This window comes from Schistocerca cancellata, chromosome 1 (assembly GCF_023864275.1).
Source record: "Schistocerca cancellata isolate TAMUIC-IGC-003103 chromosome 1, iqSchCanc2.1, whole genome shotgun sequence".
NCBI lineage: Eukaryota > Metazoa > Arthropoda > Insecta > Orthoptera > Acrididae > Schistocerca > Schistocerca cancellata.
Genome location: NC_064626.1, coordinates 206,765,640 through 206,780,327, shown reverse-complemented (window position 1 = coordinate 206,780,327; position 14,688 = coordinate 206,765,640). Strand labels below are relative to the sequence as shown.

General features: G+C 38.6%; 1 protein-coding gene across 1 annotated transcript in view; it reads left to right on the top strand.

The window, feature by feature from the left end:
• LOC126168897 (transcription factor IIIB 90 kDa subunit) overlaps positions 1-14,688 on the top strand; it is a 372,622-nt gene that overhangs the window by 64,793 nt on the left and 293,141 nt on the right. The window lies entirely within an intron of this gene.

The window sequence follows — 14,688 nt, the reverse complement described above, 5'->3', positions numbered from 1 at the left end:
CCTACTTAAAAAGGAATTACCGTAAAAGATTTCAGTTTGCAACTTTCATTGTTCAGTTTGTAGTATAGTTATAACGAAGAAAGCTGTCCTGCCATGACAATCGCATATCACTCTGTTATATAGAAAATTAGGAGAAGAAGGGCGTAGTGACAGTAAGGTCATTAAAATCCAAAAACTAGCTGAGTTGGAAAAAGGGTGACCAGTGGATCAGATGTGGACTTGTTGTTGAAAATATCTTGGTCTTCATCTGAAATCACTTGAATCATTACTGCTGGAACTGTTAATCCTTCATATGACAAACATGAAACCATTGTTGTAACCATTCAGCATGAAACCATTGTTGTAACCATTCAGCATGAAACAAATGTTGTATGTATGCATCACCTCCTGTTTCTTGAATATGTACCTAAACTTTTGATCCAGAAGTAATGTTCATCTGGGTTTTAAGTCTTGTATGTTGAATACATTGACAGGGTAGAATGTTTTGGTTTTGCACCTATTTTACGTGGTGTCAATTGTGGATTAATTTTTTAGATTAGCATTTGTCAGTAACATCTCCCAGTTTCCACAGGCATGAATAATCACTTTTAAAAAACACTAATCTTCCCTTTTCTTGTGAGGAAAATCAATCATTTGTTCATTGATGGGCTGTATAGATAAGACAATGTTATGCAAACTTTAAATGAGAGAGGTATTGATCTATAGTTTCAGATGGCCAGACTGTGTGCAAACATCCTTGATTACAGCACCCCCCCCCCCCCATTGTCTTATTGAGAGAAGGCATGTAATATTTCCACTTGTAGGTGAGTTTATGTGTTATCACCAATAAGGTGTCTGATCGACTCATGTATCAGTGCTAGAGAGGAATTTGGGAAATTTACATGGAATGTGAAAATTAAATAATTCACTATGATATTTCCACATAAATTGAAAAAAACAAAAAACAATAGTACCTTTATACAGAGTGGAATATATAGGTATCACCCAGTTATAGCAATAATGCGGGACAAATTTAATCAAAATTGGGCTAGTTTATGGATACAAATTTTTGAAGAGAAAGGAGAATTAATATGAAAATAGAAAGTATTAAGTGGAACAGAAATAATGGAATTAGCAAAGAGTGAAGGCTATGTCACGTCGTACAGTAGATAGTAAATAATGAGGAGGCACAAAATAATAAGTCGAACATTGTAGTGTAGCTTTCAAATTTACATGCTTATCTAGAGTACTGAATGACTTCATGAATGTTCATGTTATGTACTGAATATGGGTGTAACTTTTTTTGTTAATTGATCCACAGACCTCCTGTTCTTACTATCCTTCCTTCATGGGGACGGGTATGGGTCTTTCTGGTAAGACTGATATGCTACTCTCAGTATCAAAATTTTTCATGTTTTCTGGAATTGTTAGTTTAGTTTCATGCAGAATTGTAGCTGTTTTTGTCTCTTTTTCTTCACGTGTAATGTTTTGGAGATAATGGCAAAGCAGTCAGTTTTTTCAAGAACAATTGACACGTTTGCCACAGTTCTAATTTCAACATCTCTTAAGCTTCCCCTTTTCTGACTGGCTTCAACTTTTTTGTGGGCTTGTGATAAGCATACTTTATTTGATCAAAAGTATCTGGATTCCTATTAGTGGACATTAATATGGTGTGTACCCATCTTTTGCCAATATGATGGCTTTAACTTTGCTTGGGACACTTCCAATGAGGTGTCTGAATATCTGTCTAGGAATGGCAGTCCATTCTTCCTCAAAAGCTGAATCCAGATTGACATTCTGACTCATTCCAAAGGTGTTCCATGGTGTTCAGATCAGGACTGTGGTCAGGCCAGTCCATTACAGGAATGTTGTTACGTGCAAACCACTGCCAGATGCAAATCCTATTTCATTCCCACATGGTATTGTGTGATTCATCACTCCAAATCACTCATTTCCAGTCATCCACTGTGCAGCAGCATCATTCTCTACACCACCTCAAGTGTTACTAATCACTGATTACAGAAATGTGCGGCTTATGAGAAACTGCTCAACTATTGTTCTCCATTATTTTAACTCCCTATGTAAAGTTATTGTACTAGCTGGACTGCTGGTAGGTCTTTGGAACTCACAGGTGATTCCTTCCACTGATTTAATGCGATTTTTTTGCAATGTTCAGTGGTCCCTGTCCGTCAGTACATACTTGAGGTCAGCCTAGGCTTGGTTTATCTGTCGTTCTTCCTTCGGATTTCTGCTTCACATTCTCATTGTCAACAATCAACTTGGGCAGCTTTAGAACAGTTGAAATGTTCCTCATGGATTTGTTACTCAAGTGACATCCAATGACTAGTCCTCATTTGAAGTCACTGTACTCTCCTGACTGACACAACGTGCTGTTTCTGCTTCTCTACTGACAATACAATAATCTCCACCTCCTTTTATATTGGCAAGTCCACCTCCCATGAAATCTAGTGCAATTCTGCTTTACAAAGAGTTGTCCAGATGATCAGAGAGTGTGTTCTTGTGTGTTTTACCAGGTGAATAACATGCATCACTTTGACAGTTTCTCTTTTAGGAAACCACATAATTGATTGCATTACTGAAAGGAATCTTGAATTCAAAATGAATCATCTCAACTGCAGGAAGAAAGTATTGAAAGGAATCTTGAATTCAAAATGAATCACCTCAACTGCAGGAAAAACCAGCAAAACATTTGTAGAAGTTTTATTTATTCATTCCTACATTGAACATAGTGACAGGTTTTCTCATTGTTGAAATAACTATAGACCTGACAAGGAAAACTCCCCATTGCAACCCCCCCCCCCTCCTTACCCCTCCCTCCCCCTTTCCCTCAGATTTAGTGGTAAGATGGCCCAGTGGATAGCCCATCAAAAACTGAATACACACAAAGCATGAAAACACGAACAAGGTGTACTGAACTGTGAAAAAAAGGAAAATAGAAACAGTGAATGGTCGAAGCGTAACAAGTGCAATATCAAGCATTATCCAACAGCCATGCCGTCATGGTTAAGTGGTCACGGTGTTGAAATGCAAACCGGATGAGCCGTGTTCAAAAATCTGTTGTGCCCTTTTTTATTTTTCCCCCATTACATTTTGAACTGTCCATCCCATCATATAAGTGTTTGCTCTCTTTCTGTAGTCTTGTCATACTATACGTTGGTTATACAATGGGAGTAGCATGGTAAGAATATGTTACCGTCACAAGTAAATGTGACGAATAGTGAGAGCAGGTCTCACAGAAATGAGAACAACAAATAAACAAGTGTGAACTATGTTACCACAAAGGAATTAAAGAGTCAAAACTTCCAAAATGGAAAGCATCCTTAAAAATGTTAAAAACATATGCTTTGACAGAAAACAGAGAAACTGAGAGATTGTGAAACTGTTGTATTAATTTGTTGTAACTTATGTGACAAACTATTACTATTTTCCTTTATTTCCTTGAGAGTAGAGATTCCTGTCATATGACACACATACTGTCACTAATGCTGTGTTGACACACCAGACATGTTTTCTGGTGGAACATTCAGTTGATTTGTCGCCTTGTCATCAAACGTTTCTGGTTCCCATTCGAAAGCCACTTCCATTTGGCTGCTAATAGAGAAGTTGAGCAAACTCAACTGTTATTATAGGCCCCTTCCTTACACCTTACCGTTGCAAATGGACATTACAGCATGACACTGACACAAATTTGAATATAGCAAACAGCAGGAAAGAAAATGATGGGCACAAGGGAGATTCGAACACAGCTTGCCTGCTTGGCAATCCAATGCCATGACCACTTAACCATGACACTGTTGCTCTTTTAGACTGCTTTATACTGCACTTCATTTCCTTGGACCATTCACTGTTTCTACTTTACTTTTTTTCACTGTTCAGTATACCTTCTTACTGTTTTCATGCTTGATCTGGGTTCAGTTTTTGTTGGGCTTTCCTCTGGGCCCTTTTACCACTAAATCTGAGGGCGGTGCAATGAGGAGTTTTCCTTGTAAGAGATTCATGAACATATAATAGGTTAATAAACAGAGAATATGGTTGAAAGGTCGTGATTATTGATTGTTATCATGGTGACAAATGCGAAATAATTAATTTCTTTAGGTATTTGAGACCAACTAAATATGCAATCACAGAAAGGCGTGTAATTTTGGAGAAATCTGGGGAGGATTTCTGTAACACAATCTTTCTGTGAGGAGTGTGGATCATGTGTGCACTACACATCGGAGTTTTCTGCCCAGGTAGCTGATAATGTGTGGCGTGCATGCAATGATTTTTTTTTATATTAGACAGCTCTCCACCTAATCCATAGCCCTAGGAGACCCCAAAGTATTTGTATGATACACAAAATGTATTTGCAGTTGCAAATATGGACAACCGTCAGCTATATAATGGAATGACAACAATGAAAATTTGTACCCGACTGGGACTTAAACCCAGATTGGTTAATTGACTTGGGGGAAGGGGACCAAACAGTGAGGTCATCAATCCCATCAGATGAGGAAAGAATGGGGAATAATTGGTTGATTTGGGTGAGGGGACCAAACAGTGAGGTCATAGGTCCCATTGGATTAGGGAAGAATTGGGAAAGAAGTTGGCCCTGCCCTTTCAATGTAATGATGCCTGAAGCAATTTAATGAAGTCACGGAAAACCTAAATCAGGATGGCTGGACGCGAGTTTGAGCCATGGTCCTCCCGAATGCTAGTCCAGTGTGCTAACCACTCCACCAACTTGCTCAGTCAAACCCAAATGTCCCACTTGTAGTGAGCGGTAACCTTACCATCACACTGTCCGAGCATGACTCAGGCCAGACCCAACCTTCCATATGTCATCAACCATGTGAATACACCTGCAGTCATACATCTATTATGTATATTCTCATACAGGGGAGACCTTGTAATTGAAAGTTACTTACTCATGATAATCGGGAAATCCGGGTTCGAGTCCAGTTCGGCACAAATTTTCATTGTCATTATTCCATTATACAGCTGATTGTTATCCACATTCACAACTGTGAATACATTTTATGTATTTCATAACAGCTGTAGTTGCCACATAGCCTGTTACTGTGGACATGCATGCTTATCGGAAGGAACATTTCATTGTACTTCTGAACAACACAGGCACTGAAAAATCAACTTTGTAAAATATCCAAAGAAATGCCCCCACCCCCTCCCCCACTCACACGCAGACCAAACTATTACAGTTCTAGTGATCAACTGCCAAAGCATTTGTAACAGTGTGCCACAGTTTCAAGCATCTGTATGCCTAAAAAACAGTGTAGATCACATTGCACTAGGCGTAGAAAGCTGGCTTAAACCTGAAACTGATAGCAATGAGATTTTTGCACTAAATCTAAGTGTATCAAAAGGACAGGCAAATAGGAATTGGTGTGTTGAATTTTTGACAGCAGATAAGAAACTCAGACCTGGCAAGATAGAAATTGTGCAAAACGTACAAGTTGTGTTTTTTTAAGTAAGTACCGTTTTGAAATTAAACAAAGATGTGCTAAGATATCTCAATGATTTTATTTTTACATGAAAGCCTGTACCTTAATCTACTTTTCTACATAATTTCCATCAATATTGAGGCACTTGTCATAACATTGTACCAGTTTTTGAATACCTTCCTCATAGAAGTCTGCCACCTGACTTGTTAACCACTGCATCACCACTGTTTTGACTTTGTCATGAAGACGCTGACCGTCCAGGTGTTTCTTCAAGTGCAGGAACAGATGGTAGTCACTGGGCACAAGATTGGGGCTGTATGGAGGATGATCTAGAATTTACCATCGAAAAGATGTGATGAGATCTTTGGTCTGATTCGCCACATGCGGACGGGCATTGTCTTGCAGCAAAACAATGCCCTTGCTCAACTTGCCACATCTTTTGTTCTGAATTGAACAGCGCAGATTGTGCAATGTCTTACAGTAAGCTGCTGCATTGATTGTCTCATTACAAGGCAGAAATTCCACAAGCAATACTCCTTTTCTGTCCCAAAAAACTGTGCATATGATTTTCCAGGCAGAAATTGTTTGCTTAAACTTCACTTTTCTGAGTGAATCTGAATGCCACCATTCCATGGACTGCTACTTTGATTCTGGCGTGACGTAGGCCACCCATGTTTCACCTTGAATAAACACCTGGGTGGTGAGGGTCTTCAAGATGATGACAAAGTCAAAACAGTGGTGATGTAGAGGTTAACAAGTCAGGCGGCAGACTTCTATGAGGAGGGTCAGTATTGCCTCGCGTATTTCATCATTTCTACGGAATCCAAACTCATCTTCCCTGAGGTCGACTTCTACCAGTTTTTCCATTCGTCTGTAAAGAATTCATGTTATTATTTTGCAACCATGACTTATTAAACTGATAGTTCTGTAATTTACACACCTGTTGACACCTGCTTTCTGTGGGATTGGAATTACCATATTCTTCTTGAAGTGTGAGGGTATTTTGCCTGTCTCATACATCTTGCTCACCAGATGACAGAGGTTTGTCATGGCTGGCTCTCTATCAGTAGTTCTAATGGTATGTTGTATACTCCCAGGGCCTTGTTTCCACTTAGGTCTTTCAGTGCTCTGTCAAATTCTTCATGCAGTATCATATCTCCCCTTTCATCTTCATGTACGTCCTCTGCGATGTCCATAATATTGCCCTCAAGTGCATCACCCTTGTATAGACCCTCTGTATACTCCTTCTGCCTTTCTGCTTCCCCTTCTTTGCTTAGGACTGGTTTTCCATCTGAGCTCTTAATATTCATACAGATGGTTTTCTTTTCTCCAAAGATCTCTTTAATTTTCCTGTAGGCAGTATCTATCTTACCCCTAGTGATATATGCCTCTACATCCTTACATCTGTCCTCTAGCCATTCTTGCGTAGCCATTTTGCACTTCTCATCGATCTCATTTTTGAAACATTTGTTTTCCTTTTTGCCTGCTTCATTTACGACATTTTTATAGTTTCTCCTTTCATCAGTTAAATTCAGTATCTCTTCTGTTACCCAAGGATTTCTACTAGCCCTTGTCTTTTCACCTACTTGATCCTCTGCTGCCTTCACTATTTCATCTCTCAACGCTACCCATTCATCTTCTGCTGTAGTTCTTTCCCCTGTATTAATTAATCATTCCCTAACACTTTCTACATCCTCTGGCTCTTTCAATTTATCTAGGCCCCATCTCCTTAAATTCCTACCTTTTTGCAGTTTCTTCAGTTTTAATCAACAGTTCATGACCAACAAATTATGATCAGAGTCCACATCTGCCTCTGGAAAGACCTTACAATTAAAAACCTGGTTCCTAAATCTCTGTCTTTCCATTATATAATCTATCTGAAATCTTCTAGTGTCTCCAGGTCTCTTCCGTATATGCAACCTTCTTTCATGATTATGAAACCAAGTGTTAGCTGTGATTAAGTTATGCTCTGTGCAAAATTCTACCGGGTGGCTTCCTCTTTTATTTCTTACCCCCAGTCCATATTCACCTACTCCTTTTTCTTCTCTTCCCTTCGCTACTATTGAATTCCATTCCCCAATGACTATTAAATTTTCGTCTATCTTAAGTATCTGAATAATTTCTTTTATCACATCATACATTTCTTCAATCTCTTCATCATCTACAGAGCTTGTTAGCATATAGACATGTGCTACTATGGTAGGTGTGGGCTTCGTGTCTATCTTGGCTACAAGAATGCTTTCATTATGCTATTTGTAGTAGCTTATCTGTGCTCTTATTTTTTTTTTACTCATTATCAAACCTGCTTGTGCATTACCCCTATTTGATTTTGTATTTATAATCCTGTATTCACCTGACTAGAAGTATTGCTCCTCCTGTCTCCAAACTTCAGTAGTTCCCACTGTATCTAACTTTAACCTATCCATTTCTCTTTTTAAATTTTCTTACCTACCTGACATTAAGGGATCTGACATTCCATGCTTCGATCCGTAGAACGCCAGTTTTTTTTTTTTTTTTTTTTTTTTCTCCTGATGATGGCTTTCTCCTGAGTAGTCTCCGCCCGGAGATCCAAATGGTGGACAATTTTACCTCCAGAATGTTTTACCAAGAGGACGCCATCATCTTTTAACCATACAGTAAAGCTGCACGTCCTTGGGAAAAATTACGGCTGTAGTTTCCCCTTGCTTTCAGCCATTAGCAGTACCAGCATATCAAGGCCATTTTGGTTAATGTTACCAGCCCAGATCAGTCAGTCATCCAGACTGTTGCCCCTGCAACTATGGAAAAGGTTGCTTCCCCTTTTCAGGACCCACACGTTTGTCTGGCCTCTCAACAGAGACCCTTCCTTTGTGGTTGCACCTACTGTAAGGCTATCTGTATCACTGAGGCATGCAAGCCTCTCCACCAATGGCAAGATCCATGGTTCATGGGGGGGGGGGGGGGGGGGGTGTTTTTCTTGTCATAGCAATGTTAATTCTAGAGGTATCAATATCAGCTTTGTTTATCCAAATGACAGAACTATGTTACATTAGCATTGTCCTCCTGAGAGATATGAATTAAATATTATTTCACACTCATAAATCTGATAATCAATTTCAGATACATTATATTACATAAAATTTAGGATTTTCCCATTTCAGGTATCAGATTTGTAACTATTCCATGAAAGAAAATGAAATTGTTTGTAATAAGGAAGTATATCATATCACAACAAGGCCACTGAATTATTGGCAAAAAAGGACCCTTAGATAAAAGCAGCTTTGTATTGTATTTGTGTAGTCGATAGTGTGCTAAATGCTGTTTAGTACAGAGAATAAATCTTTTAGCAAATCAGGTTACTTCTTTGTTGATAATGAAAAGGCATTTGAGGAGAACAGTTGAATTATGTGCACAAAGCTATCCTCAAAAATAGTGACAGTGGTAGTTATGCAAGAACGCAGACACTTGTTACTGTAAAGGTAATGGAATGCCATGCTGGGACTCGTGGACAACCCTGCAATGTGTAAGAAGTACATGTTGCGACAGCCTTTGCTCCAAATCCACATACACAGGAGTTGAGTGCCCCAAGAATAAACTGTTTTGATTGTGGTCTTCAGTGTGAGGATTAGTTTGATGCAGCTCTCCATGCTAGTTTATTCAAGGCAAATCTATCCATCTCTACATATTTACTGCAACTTGTGTCCTTTTGAATCTGCTTATTGTATTCAAGACTTGGTTTCCCTCTAAAATTTTTACCCTTAAGATTTCCCTCCATTACCAAACTGATGATTTATTTATTCCCCAGGATGTGTCCTATTGTCCGATTCCTTTTTAGAGTCAGATTGTGCCATAAATGTCTTCTTTCCAAAACTTGGTGCAGTACCTCCTCATTAGTTATTATATCTACTCATCTTCAGCATTATTCTGTATCACAACATTTTGAAAGCTTCTATTTTCTTCTTGTCTGATTTGTTTATGGCCATGTTCACTTTCATGTAAAGCCACGCTCCAAAACAAATACCTTCAGAAAAGACTTTAAAACACTGGAATTGATATTAAATCTTAACAAATTCCTGTTTTTCAGAAATGCTTTTTTTGCTATTGCCAGACTGCATTTTACATCCATGTAGTTCTGCTGTCATCAGTTATTTTTTCGGCTGACATCAGTTATTTTGCTTCACCCGATTTAATTTGACTGCCCTTGTTTCACGTTTGTCAAGGTTCATCATATAACCTCTTTTCAAGATACTATCTATTCTGTTCAACTTCTTTTCCATCTCCTTTGCTATCTCTTGAGAGAATTGTAATATCATAGGGAAATGTCAAAGCTTTCACTTCTTCTCACTTTGTAAATTCTTCCTTGGTTTCCATTACTGCTTGCTCAGTGCACAGACTGAATACCAGTGGGGACAGGCTACAGCACTCTGTGCTCAACTACTGCTTCCTGTCCATGTCTTTCAACTACTATAACTGTGGTCCGGTTTCTGTACGAGTTGTAAATAACCTGCTGCTCTCTGCATTTTATACCTGCTATCTTCAGAATTCCAAAGAGTGTATTCGAGTATTCATTCTCGAAACCTACACATTGGTATAAATACAGATTTTTGTTTCTTCAGTCTGTCTCATTAGACAAACCATACGGTCAGTATTGCCTTATGTATCACATTTCTCCAGAACTCTAACTGATCTTACCTGGGGGTTGACATCTACCAGTCTTACGAGGTGCATTCAAGTTCTAAGGCCTCCAATCTTTTTTTGTAATTAACTACTCACCCGAAATCGATGAAACTGGCATTACTTCTCGATGTAATCGCCCTGCAGACGTACACATTTTTCACAACGCTGATGCAATGATTCCATGGCAGCGGCGAAGGCTTCTTTAGGAGTCCGTTTTGACCACTGGAAAATCGCTGAGGCAATAGAAGCACGGCTGGTGAATGTGCGGCCACGGAGAGTGTCTTTCATTGTTGGAAAAAGCCAAAAGTCACCAGGAGCCAGGTCAGGTGAGTAGGGAGCATGAGGAATCACTTCAAAGTTATTATCACGAAGAAACTGTTGCATAACGTTAGCTCGATGTGCGGGTGTGTTGTCTTGGTGAAACAGCACACGTGCAGCCCTTCCCGGACGTTTCTGTTGCAGTGCAGGAAGGAATTTGTTCTTCAAAACATTTTCGTAGGATGCACCTGTTACCGTAGTGCCCTTTGGAACGCAATGGGTAAGGATTACGCCCTCGCTGTCCCAGAACATGGACACCATCATTTTTTCAGCACTGGCGGTTACCCGAAATTTTTTTGGTGGCGGTGAATCTGTGTGCTCCCATTGAGCTGACTGGCACTTTGCTTCTGGATTGAAAAATGGCATCCACGTCTCATCCATTGTCACAACCGACGAAAAGAAAGTCCCATTCATGCTGTCGTTGCGCATCAACATTGCTTGGCAACATGCCACACGGGCAGCCATGTGGTCGTCCGTCAGCATTCGGCGATCCCCCAAAACAATTCTCTCCACTTTCTCGATCATGTCGTCAGACCGGCTTGTGCGAGCCTGAGGTGGTTTTGGTTTGTTGTCACACGATGTTCTGCCTTCATTAAACTGTCGCACCCATGAACACACTTTCGACACATCCATAACTCCATCACCACATGTCTCCTTCAACTGTCGATGAATTTCAATTGGTTTCACACCACGCAAATTCAGAAAACGAATGATTGCATGCTGTTCAAGTAAGGAAAACGTCACTATTTTAAGTATTTAAAACAGTTCTCATTCTCGCCGCTGGCGGTAAAATTCCATCTGCTGTACAGTGCTGCCATCTCTGGGACGTATTGACAATGAACGCGGCCTCATTTTAAAACAATGCGCATGTTTCTATCTCTTTCCAGTCCGGAGAAAAAAAATCGGAGGCCTTAGAACTTGAATGCACCTCGTACATTCATCTGCAAATAATTTGTGTCATTGTTTTGATCCAGTATTATTAAAAGCTAAACCTTGATGATACTGACAACCAAACCCAAGCCCTTCACAAGACAGTTAACCACTTTGTACAGTAAATGTGATGTCATTGTGTGCACAATCATTCCCTGCTTTTCACTGTTTACACATATTTTAATTTCTTCAGTCATGTGGACATTAATGAGTGGTTTCTAGCCAATTCTTTGTCACTAAACTTATAAAAGACACATTAAATCTTGTTCAGAATGTGTAAGAGCTTTACACATACCATATGTCTAAAATATGATGACAGCATATAGAAATGATAGTTCGTATTAAAACATGATCACAAATTCAGTAGAGAGTAGCATACCACAAAACTTTTTGAATCCAAAACAAATCATTATTTGTAGGATGGATGCAATTAGACCAAGTGATATAAAAATAAAAAAGCTGGCATACTTTGTTTACTTTCATTCCATAATATCGTACAGGATCATACGTATGGGTAACCCATCAAGCAAGGCTTAAGTTTTTCGGGTCCAAAAACCTGTAATACTAATCAGGAACACCCTGTAAAAGCCTGTTCAAAGAACTGGCAATATTGAATACTGCTTCTCAGTATACTTATCCTTTAATGGAATTTGTCATAAATAATATATCTCTTTTTCATACTAACAACTGAATTTGATCCACAAAGATGTTCATTATTCAGGAATATATATTTTCAGTAGCTTGCCAGCAATCAGTAAAAATTTATCTGCTGATGAGGTACAATTTAAAAGAACCCTGAAGTGGTTAATTCATTCTATTCCAGTGATGTATATTGTAGAAGGAACAACCATTGATGTATTTATTATTAATGATACTAAATAATGCACATGATTTTTTTTAAGGCTGACTTTTACACTCCTTCAGTGCAAAACTGACTCTTACACACCTTCAGTGCAATAATGCAGTCTCTGTACATTAACTGTTGCAGAATGATCCTATGTACTTCAGTGTATATCCATTACACATTTTTGCTAGGATCTGTGGAAGGATCTTTAACCTATTTCATCTTTTGTAAATGTGTATTCTTATTTTTTAAGAAAAAGTATTGTACATTCTTGAGAAATTCTTCACAATGTATATACGTATTGTAACATATGACTAGATATCAGTCTTCTTTTTGTAATTTATGAGAAATGGTGTACTCTGCGAGCTGTCCTCCTTACATCTGTTCTGAATTACATACCCGTTCACAATTTCTCCTTTATTCATTATGATACAGTGGATGCAATGGGAGATTTCCTGACAAATAAAATACAACCCAGTTGCATCATCATTAGCTTGTAAAAATTTCACATTTGCCTGTTTTGCATATTTCCACAGCCACTTCAGCCCCATACAATAGCACATTTTAATGCTTGTCAACAAGCAATGTGACACATTGGTCGAGACACTGAGTCGTGCCTGTAAGGAATAGGGTTTCCCTAAATTTAATGCCAAGGTGGTTCCTTTGCATTATTGACCAAACCAAGCTTAAATGTCATCTCTAAGTATCTCTCTGACAGTACATTAAACTTGAATGTTCCGTACTTGTTTTTAATAAGTATACTCTCATTTTTCAAGAGCTCTTGAATGTCATTAGAACACACACATACAACTTAAACAAACTATAATCAGTATCTTGATAGGTAAAATGCATTATGAATGTTGATCACATGGCAAAATTCTTGTCTTTTTTCATGTGCTGTAATTCTACTTTAAATTAGCTCATCACCAAAAGGTGTATTATTGAGCCTTTGCATTTTACTTGCAGAAAGTTGTCTTTATCAAAGGACTAACCCATATAATCACATATATAGTCAGACAATAAATAATACGTCTTTACTAATGTATTTAATCAGTTTCAGTCCTTGTGATCTCTCAGGTTTTCTTGGCACGTCTGGTTTGTTGTTTCCATTGATGCACAATATTTTGATGACTGACCCAGCCGCCTTCTTCAGATGCTGCATATTTGCTGCCTATGCTCCAACCAGACTGTTTACTGTTATTGTGCTCAACATGCTATTTACAGCCAAACTGAATTCCCAATGCCCACTGTACCCTTTGACGCTCTCTTTTTTGCAGAGCTTGCACTGATATATTGTGAAATACAAATTCTCTCAGTATTTTCCAATTCTTGTGGATGTGATGGCTGACAAGATATTAATAATTGAGTGTCAAACCCCAATGCTTGTTTAAATTGAATCCTCTATCCCTCAGTCTTTATTTGTATAAATTTTGTCAACTGGTTGACATAATTTCAAAATTGTAGCACGTAACGGTGTGTGTTGTGTAATACACTAGCTCCATTTCCAAGGCTTACCAAAGATAAATTATTTTATGACATCGGTAGCTTCATCACAATTGTGTTTATCTGTCAGAGATTATAGTTAGATAATGAAACAGTAGTGTTGAGAAATACAAAGAAAATGATTCCTAGGAAAACCACACACATTAGATGTCTTCATGAATTAATTTGTGACGTAGAGATTATTCTCAATAGCTGGGCACAAGGAGGAGGAAAAGAAATCATGAATGTAGTTTCTGCAGTAGCAAACAAGATATTTTTCACAAACTTCACAGGACCATTACTGAGCCAAATATGGACTAAAACAAATTTTTAATTTATACATGAATGTGTGACACGTTTTCACAAGTATTCATGGAGTATTTTATTAGTGGAGCAAGGTTCCTTTCTTTTTTCAGCACACATGACTGTGAGTGATTTTAGTGCCTTGATGAATTGTGTTGTTGTAGGTGAAAGTTACATTAAAGGGAGAAAGAAGATAAGTTGGCAGTCAGTTTATACCTATAAATTAGACAGCAGCAAAGGGGCCACTAAGCCTACTGGTTGCACAGTTTCAATTGGCCCCTCTATGATCACTGAAAGTCCGCTAGCTTTGTGCCACTCGGGAATATTTAAGCTCATTGCGAACCTTAGTAGCTAAGTAACAGTGTTGTGCATATTAACAAAGTAGTTTTGTCTATATAGTGTTGATCCCTGTGCGCAGTTATTGGTAATATAATTAACAAAAATGAGTGAAGAGGCTGTACCTGGTCCTTCTAGCAACTTACCATAAACATTCGTGTCACTCCTGCACCTCATTATTCCATTGTGTGTTCATTTGTTTTATATGGTATAAGATGGCTGCTCTGGACAAGGAGGTGGGGGTGTCTCAGTAACTATTGCACTATGAGCCAATTGCAAGCTTCCCCTCCCAGCAACCTCCACTCAAGGGCTAAGTAAAAGTGTGTGATCAGTAATGTCCCCATTCAATAGATGAATCACATCAACAATACCACAAGT